Raw genomic sequence first — 20,333 nt, forward strand, 5'->3', positions numbered from 1 at the left:
GGATGGCATCCCGTCCTTCTGGTGTCTCAACCATACCACTCAGCTTGGTGTCATCTGCAAACTTGCTGAGGGTACACTCGATGTCGCTGTCCATGTCATTGATAAATATATTGAACAGCACCGGTCCCAGTACAGACCCCTGAGGGACTCCACTCTTCACTGGTCTCCATCCGGACATTGAGCCGTTGACCACTACCCTTTGGCTGCGACCATCCAACTAATTCCTTATCCACCGAACAGTCCACCCATCAAATCCATGGCTCTCCAAATTAGAGAGAAGGATATTGTGGGGAACCATGTCAAAGGCTTTACAAAAATCCAGATAGATGACATCCATTGGTTTTCCCTTGTCCACTCTTGTTGTTCCACCATCATAGAAAGCCACTAGGTTGGTGAGGCAGGACTTGCCCTTGGTGAAGCCATGCTGGCTGTCTCGAATCACTTCCCTGGCCTCCATGTGCCTTAGCATATCTTCTAGGAGGATCTGTTCCATGATCTTCCCAGGCACAGAGGTGAGGCTGACAGGTCGGTAGTTCCCAGGGTCTTCCTTTCTACCCTTTTTGAAAAGGCGCACAATTTTTCCCCTTTTTCTAGTCACTGGGGACTTCCCCTGACTGCCATGGCTTTTCAAATATCATGGAGAGTGGCTTGGCAACTACATCAGCCAGTTCCCTCAGGAGTCTGGCATGCATCTCATCAGGTCCCATGGACTTCTGTACGTTTAGGTTCTGCAGGAGGTCCCGAACCTGTTCTTCATTTACAGCTGGAGGGATTTTACCCTCCTGGTCTCCTTCATGCCATCCATCAACTCAGGAGGGGTGAGGAGAGAGGTTTCCAGTGAAGACTGAGGCAAGAAAGTTGTTGAGTACCTCAGCTTTCTCCTCATCTGCTGTTACCAGTTTGCCGGTCTCGCTCATGAGCGGGGGTACGCTTTCTTTGACCTTCTTTTTCTGGCAGACATACCTGTAGAAGCCCTTCTTGTTATTTTTCGCATCCTTTGCCAAGTTCAGCTCCAGCTGTGCCTTGGCCTTCCTGACCCCATCCCTACACAACCAGGCAGCTTCCCTATACTCTTCCCAGGAAGCCAGTCCCTGCTTCCACTGCCTGTGCAGTTCCCTCTTCTTCCTTAGTTTGACCAGCATTTCTTGCCTCAGCCATGCCGGTCTCTTCCCTTCTCTGCCCGACTTCTTACACTTGGGGATCGAGAGCTCTTGCGCTCTCTGGAATACATCCTTAAAGACCTGCCAGCTCTGTTCTGTTCCCCTGTCCCTGAGGACCGTTTCCCAGCGAGCCCTTCTGACTATCTCCTTGAAGAGCTGGAAATTCGCCCTCCTAAAATTTAGGGTCCTGACTATGCTCTTCGTTATTCCCATTTCCCTCAGTAGCATTAGTTCCACCAGTGCGTGATCACTGCAGCCCAGGCTGCCTCCGATCTTGACATGCCCAACGAGCTCACTTGAACTGGTGACCACCAGCAAAAAAAGAAAAGCAGCTTGGTTGTTGGAAACTATATGACACTTGATGTCTAGGGCTGCTTTATTAAGGCAAAACCGCAGCTGAACACTCTTACTCTGTTTATACTTAGGGCTTCCCCAATATCTCTTCTGGCTTCTTCATTCAAGGTCAAAAGTGTTGTGCTGTGGTATTGTGTTGGCTGAATAATCTCATTGCCAATAAATCAAAATTATTTCCAGTAATGTGTGAGGATGAGTGGCTTAGTTATTGAGAATGAGTACACAGTGGAACTCTCCTTATCAGACATAGACTACTATAATGTGATACCCACTTCTGGTCATCTATACTCCCTTCAATGAATGGAGAGGAACTGGTACTTGGGTGATGCAATCAGTGTCATCGTTAAGAAGACTTCAAGTGAATCTACCGTATGATTGACCAATTAATGGAAGCAAGAGTAACTAATCGAGAAGCAGATACGTACTTTACAAAATCTTGAAGTTAGGTGGGATGAACACATGACATGGTTTTCATTAAACAGGAAAAACAGCATTTAAAAACTGCCTGGCTAAGTAATCACCAAGACCCAGGTGTAAACTTCTCCTTGGGGAGTGAGAGGAACAACAGTCTGTTTTTTTTGCTGGTATGGACCATTAGCTGAATATGAAGTTTAAATGTTCAATTCTCCACTTTTTCTGTGTTTAAACATTAGGCTGTGCATTAAATCAACTCAATGACATGGCGTGCTCGAGAACACTCTGCTCTATTCATTTGTCAAACCTATCCTATTATACATATTTCTAACGCAGCTACTCCCACAGCACTGAACTGACAGAAACGCTTATCACAGTGTGGCCCCACTGAGATTCCCAATAAGAATTCTGACCTTAAGAAGCCACGTGAAATACCCCACTGCGGCCTCAAGAAGTTCTGAGACGTAATTTCAGACTTAAATAAGATGAAAAAAATACATGAAAAAAATAATTGGTTACAATTTTGTCCCTGAAGAAGGCCTATTGGATGAGCACTGGGATCATCTCTGAAGGCAACAGAAGCAGAAAAGGATAAAGAGTGAGTAAGGGAACAATGAAACTCTTCTTGCTCAACCTGTGTTTTGGTAGAAAAAATCAGTTTCTTTTTTTTCCAGCTAAGAATACCGGTAGAGAGCTACTACCCTGGTATTAGAAAACTGCAGTAACTTCTCCATGTTTCTAGCAGATCTCTAGAGAAGGTCAAACGTTTGCTTCAGGCCAATGAGGGCATGCTGAGGAGGGCAAATGGAAAAGACTAAACATGCCAAATCAACAAAGATGCTCATCATTTACACTTGCAATTCTTTATCGTCTGAAAACATAGGCCATTGTTAACCTGGAATAACATATTTTTGCACTTAGTGGCTAAAGTTTACCAAAATTATTGAACCCTGGCATAAGTCCATGTGTATCTGGTTGTTTGAAGTAAACAGCCTTTCTGTAGAGCGATTTTGCACTCCCTTCTTCTCACATTTTTCTTAAAGGTGGTGGTTTCTTGTTAAAGAAAAGAAAATTGGAAAGGAGGTAGTCAAAATTTGCCTTTCCCTACTTACCTAATTCGAAGCTGGAGTGAGAGGAACACAGGTCTGGTTAAAAAAATATAACAACCTGTACTATGACAGAAAAATACTTATTTCTATTATCCTGGTTTTGGCTAAGAACAATAGATGCTGTGTTTTGGATTTGGTACAAGAAGAATGTTGATAATATACTGATGATTTTAGTTGTTGCTAAGAAATCAAGGACTTTTTCCAGTTTCTCAGATTCAGCTAATGAGCAGGTGTGCAGGACCTGGGAGGGAGCATAGCCAGGCAGCTAGTCCAAGCTGGCCGATGGAAATATTCCATACCATAGACGTCACACTCAGTTTATAAATGTGGATTGGCCAGGTGGCAGGAATTCTCTTTTCCAGGTGGCAGGAATTCTCTTCTCCATGACTTCAAACTTTTTACTGTTCTGTGAGTTCACTCTTTTTCCACAAGTTTGGTGAGTTCCGCAAAATTCACAAGTTCAGAGAAATTAATGAAATCCACGAGATCTGTTAAATCTGTGATTTCCACAATCACTCAGAGACTAGCAGCACAATTGGTCATTGGGCCATGAGAAAAAATGTATTGTGTATAGCTTGTTTTGCATATTCTTTAGTAGTAGCAGTAGTAGTAGAATATCCTCTGTTGTCTTATTAAACTGTATTTCCCTCAACCCACAAGTTCTGCTTTTTGTCCATTCTCCTCCCCAACCCGCTGGAGAGTGGAGAGGTGAGTGAGTGGCTGTGTGGTCCTAGTTGGTGGCTGCCAGGTTAATCCACGACACTTATAGAAGTGGATGGTTTTGTGATTGTTGCTGAGATAATACCCTTTGAATAAAGAGCATAAATGAAAACAACATGAAATAAAAGGTCAGATCTAAGAGAAAGAAACAGCTTAATCTCTGCAGTGGCTGGAAGACATGACATGGGAGAAGATCAGTGGCTATATGTAATGCCAAAACTGCAGTAACGTCCATGCATATGTTACTCCAGAGGCAAAGAGGTATTGTTTTAAGCAGAGATAAAACCTTGTGCTGTACAGAAAAAAAGAAACAATCCACAGCTCTCATCTAGTCAAAGTTCGTATATAAACTGGCCTCAAAACATTGCTTTGTCCACTGCTCTATCAATCACAATGAAGGGAGAGAATCAAAACTCCCATAATATGGTCAATAAGTTTGTTAGGACAGTGTTCGAGCAGACTTCTCTTTTCTGAGGTGGTCCTAGTATTTTCCCAGTAAAGGGCTTCAATTTATCAGGATGTTTAGAAATACTGGTACTAATTCGGCTTTCTTGAGACTGTTATTTTGTTTACAAACCAAGCAACATGGTTTTGCTAACATGGAGTTTAACACCTTTGCAAGCAAGGATGTAAAATCTTTGCCGATACAATACGGGAACGAATTGCACAAAACATTTCGGCCTAAATTTTTCTTCAGTTTTCGACACGAAGAATTTGCAGACTGTCTTTGAGATTGACACTACTGACATGGCTCTTTCAGCAGCAAGAAGACACTTCTGAATTCTCCAGAAATACCCTTAATAATTTCAGTCAATTAACTAACCTGAAGAATGGGAGTTATGTGTGGAGGAAGACAGTGAAGCAACCACAGAGGTTACCAAAAATTAGGTAATGATTTGCTAATTTAAACAAGATTTAGAGAATGTTCATTGCCATATTTTCTTTGTGAGTATATTCAAGAAATTCTTTCCAAAGATAACAAGTTTTGTTGCTTGTGTTGACTGAAAACAAATTACTCCTGTAGCCAGAAGCAAACTATTCAAATATTGTTTGTGGAACACATAAGAGATTTTTTAAAAAACATTAGGAAAACCATGAAAATCACCTTTGCTGTCAAACTATTCAGGGTTTTGTCCCTAAAATTCAGCATAATACCTAAGCATGTTACCAGATCAATTGATATGATTGATAAACAGTATTAATTTCACCTCACTTTGGGCTTCTGTGATATAGATTCATTATTTTTTCTCCAACTCTGATCACACCAATATGCAATGTCAAATCGTAATTTGACAAACCACATTTTCTTTTCAAAAATTATGCCAAAACACAGAACTTTGTTCTGTTGCAGTCCTGTAAACTGCGGTCCTCCAGGGTTTTAATATCACAACTGTCCATGTAAATTAAGTTTTATGGGTTTGCTATGATTTGAAAGCTCTGCAGATTATCATCTTGCTGTGTGACCTTCTCCTGAACCTGTTATAATCAGGATTTTGATTCAAGCAGAAACGCAAGATGAGAAGTAGTTAGCTCCACATATTTTGGAGCTTGCCTTTTCCTCAGTATCATGTCATTTCTCTAATTTGTGTGAGGGAAAACTTGAGCAGTCAATATTCCATTTATTTTTTTTTTTTTTCTGAGGGGATGCTGAAATCAGTTTACAAGGAAAGCATGAAACGCAAGACATTCAAACCGACCCTCAGAGAAACTCCTCCCCATACACACACATGTCATTTGTAACAAGGGCAGTGTACAGTCCCCATGGACATCAAGAGGAAGAAGCATTTATCACATCTTCATTTTATGGAATAGGGAATTCCACTCCCAGGGACCTGGGACTGCTGGGGGATGACAGATTTACCATGAGCCAGCAGTGTGCCCTGGCTGCCAAGAAGGCCAATGACATCCTGGGGTGCATTAGGAGGAGTGTGGCCAGCAGGTCGAGGGAGGTTCTCCTCCCCCCCTACTCTGCCCTAGGGAGGCCCCATCTGGAGTACTGTGTCCAGTTCTGGGCTCCCCGGTTCAAGAAAGATGAGGAGCTACTGGAGAGACTCCAGCAGAGGACTACAAGGATGGTGAGGGGACTGGAGCATCTCTCCTATGAGGAGAGGCGGAGGGAGCTGGGCTTGTTCAGCCTGAAGAAGAGAAGGCTGAGAGGGGACCTAACATATACTTACAAATATCTGAAGGGTGGGTGTCAAGAGGAGTGGGCCAAACTCTTTTCAGTGGTGCCCAGTGACAGGACAAGGGGCAACGGGCACAAACTGAAGCACAGGAAGTTCCATCTGAACGTGAGGAAGAACTTCTTCCCTCTGAGGGTGATGGAGCCCTGGAACAGGTTGCCCAGGGAGGTTGTGGAGTCTCCTTCTCTGGAGATATTCAAGACCCGCCTGGACGCGGTCCTCTGCAGCTTGCTCTAGGTGACCTTGCTTCGGCAGGAGGGTTGGACTAGATGACCCACAGAGGTCCCTTCCAACCCCAAACATTCTGTGATTCTGTGTTTCTGTGAAATACAGCATCTCAAGAATTCAGAATCTCTGCATATTTTCAAAACTTGCAGACATTTGAAATATTGGAAACAAAATGATGAATTTAAAAAAAAATCTAGCAGAATAATAAAAGTCTGTTGTCCTGGTTTCGGCTGGGATAGTTAATTTTCCTCCCAGTAGCTGCTGTGCTTTGGGTTTAGTACAAGAATAACGTTGAAAATACACCGTTGTTTTTGTTTGTTTTTAAGAAATCAAGGACTTATTCCAGTTTCTCAGATTCAGATAATGAGCAGGTGTGCAGGAGCTGGGAGAGAGCACAGCCAGGCAGCTAGTCTGGGCTGGCTGATGGAAATATTCTATACCATAGCTGTCATGCTCAGTTTATAAAAGTCGGTTGGCCAGGGGGCAGGAATTCTCTTTTTCGTGAATCCTCTCCTTTCTGAGAGTTCAAACTTTGGCATGATTTCAGTGTCTTTTTTGTGTGAGTTTGGTCTCTTTTTATGTGAGTGTGGTGAGTTATGCAAAATTTGTGAGTTTGGTGAAATCAATGAAATTTGTGAGCTCTGGGAAACCTGTGGGTTCCGCCATCGCTGCCTGGGGACTGGCTATGCAATTGTTTGTATGGTAGTGAAATAAATCGTATTGTGTATAGCTTTTTTTTCATATTCATTATTTTTATTATTATTAGTAGTAGTAGTAGTAGTACCAATAGTTCTTTTTTTGTTTTATTAAGCTGTCTGTACTTCAACCCGTGAGTTTTGCCTTTTGTCCATTTCTCCTGTCCATCCCACTGAGGGGAAAGGAGAGGGGTGAGCAAGTGGCTGTCTAGAGCTTAGTTGCTGGTTGTCGGGTTAAACCACAACATCTGTTTATACTTCTTATATTACCCTTTACTGTCTTCTACAAAGGACAGTGGTGTAAAGCAAATATCTTTATGGATTTTTGGCATTCAGATACTCTAGAGATCAGAGACACACTTGGATAATAATCTGTTTTGATGAGCTTTAGATTTCTGCAGGAGAAAAACAAGGTAGGAACTAGAATTTCTGCACCTTCATACAGATATAAATTCAGACAGACTGTCAAGAAAGAACATCTGAAAGATCTTCTAGCATTTAGAAATCTAGGAACTGACATTTCTTGCTCACTCATCCCTTCACATACCATAGAAAAAGCAAACAACAGAATAAAACTACATTTGCCTGAAATGATACTGAGATGCAAACCTCAATACATTTTTTCCCCATGTGTACGTAATCAACAAGCCATTTGTTCTGCAGTAAAAGCTGTTTGATATGTTGCCTCACAAGCACTGCAAGAAAGGCTGATAGCATACTTCACCATTTCACAGACAGCAAGGACCGCGCACACTCAGTGCAGTTATCACCTAGGAAACAAATGATTGCATCTTATTTTTGGCATAAGGCTGTAGGTGTATGAAAGATCTGAAATACGCTCCCACACAGCACTGAACTCATTCCTCATGATGCCAGCAAGCGGAATGAGCAGAGCCGCTGGGAAGCACCTCCTAACGGTAGCCACGGAACCACCCACGGGCACTAGACGTGATGTCAGGGCTCCTTACCCCATGACTTCCCCAGGAACACTTTGTTTCAGCTCGTATAATGCACAGGCTTGGCCAGGCAGTCATAATAGGTTCTTCAGGGCTGAAGACCTCCTTATAAAACCTGTGAGGCACCCAGAAGCAGCGTGCATCAAGATGTAAAAGCATTCAAATGGATTTTAATGAAACAATTAATTTAAGTGCTCTTCAGATCCTGATGTAAATTGCCTCTGCATCACAGCATTACAGCGGGTTCCTTAATAAATTGATAGATTTTAAGGCCAGAAGCGACTATTATGACCATCTAACTTGGCTGCTTGCACAGTACAGGTCAGAGACTCTCACCCAGAAATTCTGTAAGTAAAGCCCATAACTCTGGATTAAGCAAGAGCATCTCTTCCTGAAAGCCTTCCAAACCTCATTTAAAGACTTTAAATTATAGTCAATCCACCACAGTCCTAGATAAATAGTTTAGTGGGGCATTAACGTGACTTAAGGTTTTGCATCCTTTTTTTAATCTTCACTTTCCAGATTTTCACCCAATGCTTTACCCAAGCAGCTTGCAATGTATTTGTGACCTGCTTGGAAGGAACTTGATTGTGGAATCTTGTGCAGCTTTGTCAATCACACAGTATGTACACACAATTGCCTTTTCACATTTTTTTCCTTCTCCCTGAAGAGCTACCTCTATAAGGTTCCTAAGATAGACAAGCATGTCCTTACCTTTGTTCTGTGGATCAGCATTACTCTTTCCATCTGTTACATGTAAATATTTGCCATGAAAATGTAGCTTTTGGAAAACAAACCTTTGGTTTCATTCTGGTGTCATTACACAAGATTCTCCCAAATGGGTAATGTCTGCAAAGCACTATGAGGCATAAATTATACTGAAATGGATATTTTACACTGTGTCTCCTCATGGACATGTTTACTGCATAGTAACAAAAAGGTGATTAACTCCAACTTTGAAAAAGAATGAGCTCCTGCAAGATTGTTGATGCACTACATGTTCACTTTACCCCTTATTTCACAGTTACCACCCTCTGTAGACAAGCCCAGAGCACAAAATGATGTCTCATTCTAATCTTAACACACATATGTGCAACCTCATAGACAGCAGGAAAGATGACTTGTGATTTACACCCAGAAAGGAAATGAGAATGACCTCTTCTAGAGGGCTGTACATTAAATGGAAGAATAGAAATATGGTGGTTTTGTTGAATCTGACAGAGTAATACCAATACGTGCCATTTAACAATCTAGTCTGCCACCATTACGTTTGTGGAATTCTTCCTATCTGTACTGTGATAGTCCGTCCATTAGTACTAAGATTTCATTTTTCTTTTTGTCTGTACAGTGCCTGGCACAACAGAGTCCATGGTTAGAGACATATGTATGTTACTATAGCAGAAATAAGAAATGCTAACCATAGTTTACTTCAGCGGGACTCAGTGTGCACATATGGTCTGTCCATATGGAGCCGATTTCAGAATGGCTTCCTTTATGTGCAGAACCCTATGGGTTCATCAATAAAAAGATGAACTTTTCGGTACGGAAAAGAAGTAGAGAAGCAAAAAGTAAAGCTCGTGGCCAGAGGCCATAATATTCTTTTTCCTTTTAAATTTCACAAATTAAAAACAAATAAAAAATCAGCCACCCAGAAATCATGACTGCCTAGATTTGAGTTACTCATTAATTCTGGATACCGCTTTGTGTCAAATAATGTGAACACTATAACCAAGACGTATGCTAACAGAATTAATAGCTAAAAGAAATGATCGTATTTGGGCGGTCTGCTTCTGGTTTTGAGCAAGATAATGGATAGCTGTATTCCAGCCTGATAATGTTTCACAGCTATAAACTACTGCTTGGTGGCTGAGGTTAAAATGATCATCTAAAAATTCCATGTCCTGAGACATCTGTGAATTGATTTCATCTTTGCAAAGGAGAATGCACACAAATCAATGTTAATTGCAACATTCATATTTCTGACTTAGTCAAACACTTTTAAAGCTTGATGATAACAACAAAGCTGAAATCAGCACAGGGAACTTAGCAAGCTGGAGCCGAAACAAGGATCAAGTTATAAGAAAGCAGAACATTTCTGTCATCTAAACCACCACTTAGGAACGCTGTGTCCATTGAAAACAGCTTGACGTCCCTCCAAAGCACCTATTTTTGCAAACGACTTTTCAGAGAGGTTGTACAGCACGGTTGCCGGCAATTGTGTTGCTTCAGTGCTAGGTCTATAATGAAGGACACCACAAACTGAAGATCGAAGATGGTATTTTTACTTGGACAACAATGACTTGTTATAATGTAGAGGCTACAAGACAAATAACTGGAGCTCTGCAGGTAGATTTGAAGAGGTATAGATGTGTGTAATGGATCACAGTTGAACTGTCTGTTTCTGCAGCCTTTTTTAGCACTACTGTGAATTTCTGCACGTGCCTAACTGAAGAACAGAGCCCGGAAGTCCCATACTAGGACTGCATTTTCTCCTGTAATTACTGGTATGCGTTCATTTCCATTTTGACATTCTGAAGTCGTTGTTTACAGCAAACTATTCTATCCCTCCTGCTTTTTTTTAATTGTAATTATCTTAAGACTGTGTTAGACTGAAAACAAGCCATGCATTCTTTATTCCTCACTCAGATTTTCTTCGTAGTCCCTTGTCTACAAGTTGCTCAGCAGGGTTATTCTGGAGATTCTGTCCTTTACATGCAGCTTTCAGAAGCCATCACTTCTTGGGTACAATAGCTCCAGAAATGGTCACCTACTTCTCGCCCACAGGCTGTTCAACCCATACCTGTATTCCACACAGAAGCTTGCATGGGATACTGGGAAGGGGGAGGATGTGGAAGACATTGCATTTTTTTGCATGTATGTGTGTTGTAATAAATTCAGGACCGTCCCAATATCTAATTGAGTTTTATAGTTATAACACTTAATCTCTTGTTGACTTGCTGCCTTTCTAAAGGAGTTGGATTGTAAAATGACTCCTCTACAGTAGCCAGACTCATAACAAGTATAAAGTTAAATGATCTATTATACAGGCCACAATACTTTAAAACTGAAAGTGTCAGTTTGTAATTAAAGTGTCAGAACAGCTGGGAAGATTTATAAGGGCAATATAATGAAATTAGTATTATGAGCTTTGTCTGTTTCTTGTAAATTTTGTCTGCCAATGGCATGTGTATTAGGTGTGTGGTATTTATAGCATGGGCTTTCCAGGCATAGTTTCAGGGATTAATGTATGAAAAATTAATGTATAAATCTTTGAAAATCAGATTAGCAGGATAAAATAATAAGAACATTGTCAAAATAAGAATAACAGCCTGGCTTCCCAAGGTGTTAATTCTGTTTTGTAGGGCTCTGAAGACATAGCACAGGTTTAAACGTGCTATGCCTTACACTTAACACTAGCTGTGTGCAGATTCATCTCGCCCAAGGGAGTCCTCCTGTGGAGCACAAGCTAAAAGCATTGAGGACTTGGCCAAGCAGAGGGAAATGTGAGTTCACAAATGGTGGTACTTATTGCTCACAGCAGTGCTTCAAAGTCACACAGGTAAATAAATTCAGCCTGCATCATTTCCTTAAAGGTTTTCAAGCTCTACTGTGAGCCACTCTTTCATGCAGCTAAACTCCTGCTCAATGTAGAAGTAAACATGACATTCGACCTATGTTAGTATCACAATATGCTTCTAAATGCCTTTCGAATACTGAGTTTATTTTTCACTATTTATAGACATGATTTGGTTTTGCAGCTGATTAGATAAAAATTAGCATAAGCTTATTCAGTAAGATTCTGTTTCAGATCAGGACTCCCTCATTTGGGTGTCACTACAGAAGTATTGACACAGGAGCTGAGTGTCTAAACTTCTTCCACTTCTGCTGTGGAGATGTAAGGCAGAAGGCACTTGTCTAAATATAGATACTTGCTGACATCTGCGATGCAATGGGACATTTGCAACTGCACCAGGCTGGCAAAACAGCATGGGAGGTGAGGGAGCCTTGCACCTTTTTCGATTCTGACATGGGACTCTATCCTCAAGACTCAAAAGTCATTAGGTGCCTACACTTCAGTGGCTGAATCCCTCTCCTAGTCAACCTGTCTGGTGGCACCTAGAGAGATGAACCCTACAGGTAGATTCCTACAGCCCTATTCAGTTGCTCAGATAAATGGCATCCAGAGCCATTTGAGATGCCCAAGGCTATTTCACCAGCTTTCTATCTGCCCTGTCCAGAAGGAGCCAGTCTGTCTCGTGGTGTGTCTTCTAGCCCTCTCCATCTGAAGCGGCTCAAACATCTCTGTTCAGAAACATGAACTAAGTCACTGTCTCACCTGTGACACCTCCACAGAGATACCTGCTTGCAGATATCTAAATTTATGCATCTTAACTCCCCAAAGAAACTGTATCTGTAAGAAACAATTTCATTTCGAATTAGTTTCACCTTTTGCTTTTAATGAGGCCACACAAAGCCTTTATATTCTAATAACAAACATTGCAAGAAATTGTCAAAATAAAGCTGTTTCAATTTGAAATTTAACAATTTAGAAAATATTTTGCACATATGAGGCTTCCTCTGTGTTTGCGTGTTTGTTCTAAAGCAGATTGTGTGTCTTCAGATCTTTGAACAGATATTTAAAAGAAAGCAAGCTATCTTTTCATTAACAGATATAGGTTTGATGACTCCAAACCAGAAGCAAATTCAGCTTGAATTCAGCTAAAAGCATAAAAGAAAATTAAGACAGATGAAAATTTATTTTATGTAATTTTAATAAGAAATTTGGACTTCTCATTTAAAAAGGGCATTTCAGGCTAATTTTCAATAAACTAAAAGAAAACAAAAAGATTAAAACCTTAAGCTAAATCATGTGGTAAAACCAAAACATAATGAGTGTTTGAATTTTTTTCTGAGACAATTATATCTTTTTTCTTTTGATCTACAGTGATTATTTTTCTACTTTGGGAAAAGTGGAAGAAGAAAACTATACTGAAGAAAAATATAATTATTATTATCCAAACCCCAAACTTAATATCTCTTAAAGTAAGATCAAGAATAAGGATCCTTAGTGTTCTCTACATTGCCATATTTACAGGTAAGATGGTTTCTCCTTCGCCTCTTTTAATTGTACTCAAAACTCCCTCCTCTAAGTCAGCAGTACTAAGCAAACTCTAAATATTTTTAAAATGTCAACACAGATATTATTCCATCTCCTATATTCCCAAGAAGCATACAGCAGCTGCAAAATCCTTCTCAAAAATCCTGATTACTCCTTGGTTCTTTGTAAAAGACATAATATTTCAAAATTATGACTAGGTATCTTTTTTCACACAGTTTAATGAAAATTACCTGTTTTCATTTATACAATTTTTATGACAACCAGCATGACATATTCTATATCTTTTATACTTTCTTCCAATATCATCTTTCACAGTATCTTTTTTACTATATTAAAATTCAAAATTTCCATGACACATTTTTGTTTCAGTCAAAAATACATTTTTAAACATGGATTTCCAGTAACGGCAAAAATGTTTAGGTTAATGAAAAGCTTGAAACACACTATCAAGTTGATCAGTAAAAGAAGCAAAACCTCTGAAAGATTACTTTTTCAAGATTTGCCAAAATACTAATTAGTGTCCAAGTTTCTCAGTTTATTTTCTTCATCTTTCACAATTCTTTTTGAAGTGAACTGTTTGTCAATGGGGAAATAATCTGGGAAGTACACATTATCCTGTATGTGTACTTAGTATATGTGATATAATACATAATATTATGGTTATGTTTAGCGATATGTTTATATAGACAAATGTAAATATGCTGCAGACTCCCTTTACGGTAAATATAAAGAAATGGGTGCTTCTAGCATGCAATTCAGATCGTTATGAGATAGATGTCTGAAAAGCTCATATGAATTGCAACTAAAATTGTCCATTTCTCTCCCTTGATTATAAAAAACTGGAGTGACATAGTCAGATGCATACTTCTGCAGCGTTATTTTTACCTGGTGATTTTTGAAACTGAAAAAGGTTTTAATGAGTAGATACCACAAACATTTGGGCATTCAAAATTATTAGCCTTTAAGAAAAGCTTTGTGCTATTCATGCCTTTTTATCAAAAAGAAGGGGGGGGAAGCTGAGGAATGAAAATAGCATGCTGAAAGACTTTTCCTATAGAATTCAGCCTGAAAACCTTCAGCTGTAGTTCTCAGCAAGGAAAATACTTGAAATCAGTCCAGGCATGAATTTCAGCTTGGCACGCTTTGAGATATCGTCTTTGTTTGTTGTTTCCATAGTAATTGCATTCTGAAGCCAACACATGTATAGACTCCTTTAGTCAAAATTGGATATTTTATGTTAAATCATTCAGCTTTACCTTTTCAGTAGTATTTTTCTAGAAAGGGAGAAACACTCCATGCCGTTCATTTGCTTAATTATCTGGTAACATTGAACTTTTCATTCTGTTTGTAGAAAATATACTGTTCACTGTTAGAGGGAAAGGCTACTTATCTCTTAATATTGTTTCTGCTTCAGAAGGTTGTCTAGAAATACAATAGAGATTACAAAACAACTGGTACTGCAGAAATCAGTCTCCTGATTTGTCAGTACTTAGAAGTATATAGGTGACAGAGCTCACATTTAAAAATTAGAGCATTTATCTAGCCCATTTCTTTGTAAGCATAATTTGTATAGATTTAATGTAGACTCATCAGTACAGTTGAAAAAATGGATAGGCAAGTTCATTATTGCGATAGATGTCTTTGGCAACTCAATCAGCAAGTCATTCAAGACTGTTTTTATTTCTGTTTCTTTTAAGAAAAAAGAAAATGTTTCAGTGAAGCTGACTACAAACCAGTGCCATACCAATAGGCAGCAAACAGCATCTTTGCTACGTTCAAGGACTGTTCAGGCTTACTCTGGTGAGGCAATGCAAGGTTAAAAACAAGGTTGAAATCACCTTTCCTATATCTCATCCTGCTTCAGGTGTCCGTATCTGGGCTGATCACCTCGTCTTTTCTTTGTAGTAATGGAGAGAAATTGGCACCTTCTGAAAGTGATTAGACTGAACTATCTTGGTCAGCTATTTTAGGGTGAAATGGTTGCACTCATGAGCTGCTGGCAGTTCCTCTGAAGGAAGCCCACTGTTCCTAGCTCAGGTCTGGACAATTGGACTTAGGGCAGATGAGTTCCACTTGGAGTTTCATTCTTCTGTAGTTATCAATTTATGACATCTGCTATATAAAGCTCTGCATGTGATATGCACTGTTTCACTATTGGCAGGAAGCAGAGCAGCAAGTATCCCACAATTTTTCACCCACGCATCAATAGCTGTGTGTTATACATTAAAGAATAAATAAAGATGTAATTCATCAACTGTCAAACACAAAAGACTTGAATACTTAAGATAAAACAGCTAGTGTCAGCCACATCTCATCAAATTTTATATTTGTACAATGTAGATATCGTACAGCTGAGTAACCTAAGCTCCCATAGTAATAAATGGAAAGGAGTAAGTACTTTGTTTCGGCTATTTTAGGTATTGTCTTTGCTTTAGGGTGAGGTAATTTACATCCTAAGCTTTTCCACTTCACAGAATCAAAGAATCACAGAATGACTGATGTTGCAAGGAACCTCTGGAGATAATCTGCTCCAACCACCTTGCTCAAGCAGGATCACCAAAGCCATGATCCCAGGACTGTGTCTGGATGGCTTTTAAATGCCTCCAAGGACAGAGACTCCACAGACTCCCTGGGGAATCTGTGCCAGTGCTCAGTCACCCTCACAGTAAAAAAGTGTTTCCTGATGTTCACAGACAATCTCCTGTATTTTAACTTGTGCACACCGCTGCTGGTCCTGGCACTTAGAAGAATCTGATTCCATACTCTTTGCACCCTGCTTGCATGTATTTATGTACATTGATAAGGTTCCTCCCGAGCCTTCTCTTCCCCAGGCTGAACCGCCACAGCTGTCTCAGCCTTTCCTCATAGAGATGTTCCAGTCCCTTAATTATCTTCTGAGACCTTTGCTGAACTCTCTCTGGTATGTCCATGTCTCTCTTGTAGTGAGGAGCTCGACACAGCACTCCAGGTGTGGTCTTACCAGTGCTGGGCAGAAGGGAAGGATCTTCCGGTATCTTCTGTCCAGTAGCTTCTTTCTAGTAAGAGAAAATCAGTCCAGAAAAGTAGCTCAGATTTAGGTAGGTACATTTCATTAGAAGAACTCAACATAGATTGTGGCCTGTCCATTGGCAACAATGAAGTTTATCTATATCCTTTTCCTTGGAACTTTTTTTCTGCGTCATAGTTTAGTCCATCAGTGAAGACAAATGATTTTCCTGCATGTATGGCAAAGATAACTTATTGACTGAACAAAATTTAAGACTTGCTGGAAATGTGGCAAGTTCACATGTGATACAAACATTTTAAACTCTCAAGCTAAATTAAACAAGGAGAAGGAGAAACTGTCAATCATACTTCTGCCAGTTCTCTTCTTCTTTACCTTAATGAAAATTAAATTTTGTTATTGTTGTTAGCTTTGCCACAAATGCTTAAACATATTAAAAATAGGCTTTGTGTGACCTCAGCACAGGCTGCTTTATTTGTCTTGACTTCATTTTCTTTACCCATAAATGAAGGCAAGATACCTAATTATATGTCATAGCAGTACATTAACCATTTGAAGTTGTTTGAGTCACATGAAGTATTCAAAGTACAAGATGTTCCACATAGAAACCTATTGATCACACTCAAATCAAACGCTTGCAAGGACAGTGTAAAAACATGGCATGCCAGCAGATTGGTTTGGTAGTTATTAGCTTTTCCTTATCTTGTCCATTTAAATAAGTCCATTAATAATTTAGCTAATATGAGTTTTGGCCACAAAGGAAAGAATTTGGGTTTCCAAGGTTCAGTAGCATTTCGCTGCGATGGACTTGCAGTGTATTGTAGAGAACTAGGCATATTTCAGAAATCAAACAGGTACTGATCCTGGGAGGTTTCTAATTACTACAAATTTACAACAATTATCTTTACCCCAATTCCACTGCAGTTAATCGGAGCACCTTAGAGGTGCAAATTCATTTTACATGTCAGGCTGAAAGGACTAGCAGAGTTCACCCCCATGTTATTCAGTCCGATCCAGAAACCAAAGGGTCAGATCTCATGGTCTACACTGGAAAAAGGTCAGACTGGAAAGACATTATTGTCACTTCAGTCTTTAAAATGAAGGAGCTTTGAGATTTTCCCCACGGCATTGATCATTTCTGGTACCATTTTCACAACCTGTGTAAGAGATACTTCTCGAGAAGAAAGCAAGCAGTTTCCACGAGAGCAAGGGAGCTGTGCTACTACCTCAGTGCTGCTACTACTCCCAGGAGGAGGAGTTTGGGACATGGGGACATGTTTAGCAAAAGGAAGGAAGGATACGCCCCTTTACTCCCCTGATAACCCATGTTGAGAAGCCTATTTGCTGACCACTGTTACAGAACTGACAGACGTCTTTGATTAGGTGAATTCTATCCATTAATCTTCTAACATGCAAGGCATATAAGCAATAAAAGAATAAGAAAAAAAAGTCATCCATAAAAGCAAGGCCTCTGCAAAGCGTCATTCACCGAAACAGTAAGGCTGAAGTCCAACATTTTTCAAGCACTGAAAGAGAAAACAGGAGCATTGACACTCCCAAAAGTAGAGCAGAAGTGACACTTCTAGTTCTGGGAGATCCCAAAATATCAGACCTAGAAAACTTGAGACATCACTCCGTATAAGAAAGCTACAGGCAAACATTTTTAGGAATTTCTGAACTTTGTATCTTTTTCCATGGGAAAATCTGATATCAGCTCATGGCATTGAGGCAGTGTTTGCTTTTAAGCAGGATGTGCAAAATAATCATAAAATATCAAAAAAAAAGACTCCTCAGGAAAGAATTCATACAAAAGTGTTTGAAGTCCAACTCTCTCTTCACTGTTATTTGTTTAATTTTGGTGTAAGGGGCAATTAAGATTAACCATAAGCACATTGTTGGTAATTTTTACACTATGACCCACTTTCAGTCTCTCTTGCTGTGTCACCACTCCATAGTGATGAAGCCATCTTTGGTCATGCTGGTAGGCACATGATATCAGAATGCACGATATTTTCCCGTGGTTTTCACATGTTAAAAAGCACTTTACCTAACATAGTGTTAAATATGTGTTTGTTTTTTGTGACTGGAAAACCAACTTCGAAATAAACTTGTTTATATTTAATGGCAGATCACATTAAAATTTACTAGCACACACAAAGCTTCTTTTAGTAAAACTTTGTGTCTGACACTGAATTTATTTTAAATGTGTATTAACTAATTGTTGGTGATGTGTTAGTCCAGATCTCTCTAAATGCCCACATTTGCATCAGTGCAAACCACTAAAATTTCACTGCCACTGAAATATCCTTTTATCATAAACCACCGTTTTTTACCAGCTTGTTTTCCCTAAACATCCAGCATACACACACACAAAATAACACCTGTGCATTTATAATGTAGATAAATATGTCTTGCAGGGTGACAGGCACGTTGCGTCTACTGTATCTGAGGATGGACAATTAGGTGATAAAAAGATCCTGGCATAAGCATGAGGGCTTTTAGTATTTTTATGAGTTCTTATAAAAATATAAGGAATCATATAGAGTTCCCTTCGTGAACTCACGCTGAAGTCTTTGCTTCTCCCATCTCCCAAGTGATCTGCCAAATCACTGCTCTCAGAACTCAGTCAGTTCTTCACACTTACTGAAATTAGCCTTTCCTCCAAAGACTTTTCATGTTTTACTGGATTTGTTTTTTTGATGAAACCATACTTTGAAAAAATATTTTAATGATAAAATTGCTTAGGCCAAGTCTACCCCATGTGACTAGGAATAATTTAAGGTTAGTTTAAACATTCTAGTGACAAGAATCTCTTACACTTATGGCAGAAGTACTAAACTTACTTCTTCCTAAATAAACCTCTTTAATTTGTCTTAGTTAATGTCTTAGTACTCTGCAAAGCTAATGCATCACTTGTTTTTCATACCACTTGATACCTTCTACATGTATGTTCTCTGGCTTGGAGAGAAGAAAGGACTTCAAGGAACATTCTTGGCCATTCATTTTGTTCAAGTGTCTTTCCAGGTAGATGAGCTTTCCTGGGACAAGCGGTGCACAATGTCTACAGTATCCTTGTGAATAACCTTGAAGAAATCTGTTTTGCTGGCCACAAGATCCATGTTTTTTTCAGCAAGTTCTTTGCTTATTCTCGTGAAATGTTGAAAATAACCCTAAGTTTTAATTTGTGAGATAAACCCCAGATCTTTGTGCATTCCCCTTTCTAATTATTCCAGGTTCCTTTCTGTCAAATATCGAAGAGGTACATGTCATAACATTCATGCATTCTGCAATAGAGACCAGGAACTGCCTGGTGACATCCGTGCTAAACATACCGCTGGCTGCAATGGAGCAATATTTAATCTGCATTTGTCATAGGAACGGTCAAACCAAAGGATCGTGTTGTCCCCTATCCTGCCCCCACAATGGACTGTGACAGATGCACTCTAGTTCTGAGAACAGCACACGTTTGCAGAGACATTTCCCTGGACAGATCTCCCATCTTCAAGCAATTTAAATTTCTGGAGCCAGAGATGGTGTGCTTGTACTGAACAGGTCTTGATGATAATTTTTTCTTTCTGGATTTGTCTGGTCAGTTTTTGAACCTACGAAAATTTTCAGCTGCAAGGGATCTAGCAGCTTAACTATAACTTGTAAGAAGAAAAATCTCTTTTTTGCTTGTTTCCTACATATTGCATCCTAATGGCAAAAAATAAGGAGAAAAATGAGAAAAATCATTCATAGTACACCTTCTCTGTATTACTCAAAATTGTCAGCTATTATCAGAATCACTGTACATTACTTTGGAAAGATTTTTTTCCCCATTTTCCCAGATGCTTAATGTTTTACCAAGACAAAATGTTCTTTATTCAGAGAGTTTGAAACATGAGAAACTGAGTTTCTTATCTGCTTGTTTGCATTGAAGCGAAATTGAATGTCAAGGTCTTATTTATATATTTATTTAGCTGTGGATTAATTAGTGACGTTTTACAGAGAAAGTCAAATTCAGTACAATTTGATTCTTCATTACAGTCATTATTTGGAAGGTGGGGGGGAATCAGAGACTACATCTAATATTGGAGTCTTTTGTGTAGCTGGGCCTTTGAGCATTGTCAGACAGTTATGGAAGGTTAATAAGATTTTTTGAATTCTAAACAATGTACCTCTTTTTCCCTTATCTTTTATATGCTGTAGAGAGTTTTAAATTAATAGAAATGTGAGTGGAGCTATTATAATTGCCTACTTTATTATCTGTTTTTTCTTCCTGCAGTGATCTGGGACTGAAGAACTGCATGATCTTCTCTGCTCTGCAGAAGCAGGGAAGTAAAAGGAAGACACACATCGTTCTCCCACAGACACCTTAGACTTGCAGGTCAGCTTTTTTCATACCCATT

This window comes from Opisthocomus hoazin, chromosome 1, assembly GCF_030867145.1.
Source record: "Opisthocomus hoazin isolate bOpiHoa1 chromosome 1, bOpiHoa1.hap1, whole genome shotgun sequence".
Lineage (NCBI taxonomy): Eukaryota > Metazoa > Chordata > Aves > Opisthocomiformes > Opisthocomidae > Opisthocomus > Opisthocomus hoazin.